At 33.9% G+C, this 1,256-nt stretch overlaps 1 non-coding gene across 1 annotated transcript; it reads right to left on the minus strand.

Moving 5' to 3' along the window:
• Positions 1-803: 803 nt before the first annotated feature.
• Positions 804-912, minus strand: LOC112652379 (U6 spliceosomal RNA). The gene has a single exon (XR_003131407.1). It is a non-coding gene; the product is annotated as a U6 spliceosomal RNA (small nuclear RNA).
• Positions 913-1,256: the final 344 nt, after the last annotated feature.

A 1,256-nucleotide genomic window follows, 5' to 3' on the forward strand; every position in this document is an offset into this window, starting at 1 on the left:
GCTAAATCTCCAAAAGTTTTCAGTAATATCTCAGACCAAATTTGACTAAATTGTCATTTCCTATAAATTATTTCTCTAGTGCTCAGCTAAGAAAACAAGTCAAATAAAATAGAGGTGTTAGGTAAGCTTTTCTAAGATCCAGATAAATTGACAACAAGAAAAAAATTCTGTGAACCAAGGAGCCTCAAACTCCAGGCCTTTCCTATAACATGTATGTGCTGGCTTCATGCCTGTCTTCCGGGTTTGAAATCTAGACCCATGTTCACATTTCACCAATCCCCCATGACAACTACAGCAGAACTCTCTTGACCAAGTTTTCATCAGTCTTGACTGAGGGTTTAAGGAACCCAAGGCAAAATTACTTCACACTCAGAATTCTTGTTCCTCAAAGTTTCGTCATCTATCCTGGGACTTCTCTTTGAATTTTAGCTTATATAAAGGCTAGTTTTACAAAAACTCTGCTTTCAATCTTTTCTTTCCTTCCTTTCTTTCTTTCTTTCTTTCTTTCTTTCTTTCTTTCTTTCTTTCTTCTTTCTTCTTTCTTTCTTTCTTTCTTTCTTTCTTTCTTCTTTCTTTCTTTCTTTCTTTCTTTCTTTCTTTCTTCCTTCCTTCCTTCCTTCCTTCCTTCCTTCCTTTTTCTTTCTTTCTTCTTTCTTTTCTTTCTTTCTTTCTTTCTTTCTTTCTTTCTTTCTTTCTTTCTTTTTTCTTTCTTTCTTTTCTTTCTTTCTTTTCCTTTTTTTTTGTCTTTCCTTTTATGAACATACCAAAATAGTGATCCTTCTATCTTATTTATTATTATTTTTTTTAATATGGAATGCTTCATGAATTTGGGTGTCATCCTTGCACACAGGGGCCATGCTATTCCTTTTTGTATCCTTCCAGTTTCAGTATATGTGCCATCCAAGTGGGCACTCCATTTTATTTCTTTCAATTTAAAACATTATTTTTTTTTTGTATTTATTTTGCAGTTTGAGCTCCTGCCTCCACCTATTCCCAGAGGCCATGGACTTCTACCTTAATGGATTCCATAAAAACATTTTCCTTAAGGAGAAAATTCTCTCCCTCACAAGAAACTTCAGTGCTAGCTGTGAATACAATAATTCACTCACCATTTGTTTCTTGATTCTGACAACTCTTAACTTTGAAATCTTTGGGGAAGTTACTTAACACAGAGTCAGCTTTCATGAGATAAATATTGAATAACTGCAACCTCAAAATGTTCCTGAGAAAATGAAGTGGAATAAGGAAGATTAAGC

This window comes from Canis lupus, chromosome 13, assembly GCF_003254725.2.
Source record: "Canis lupus dingo isolate Sandy chromosome 13, ASM325472v2, whole genome shotgun sequence".
Lineage (NCBI taxonomy): Eukaryota > Metazoa > Chordata > Mammalia > Carnivora > Canidae > Canis > Canis lupus.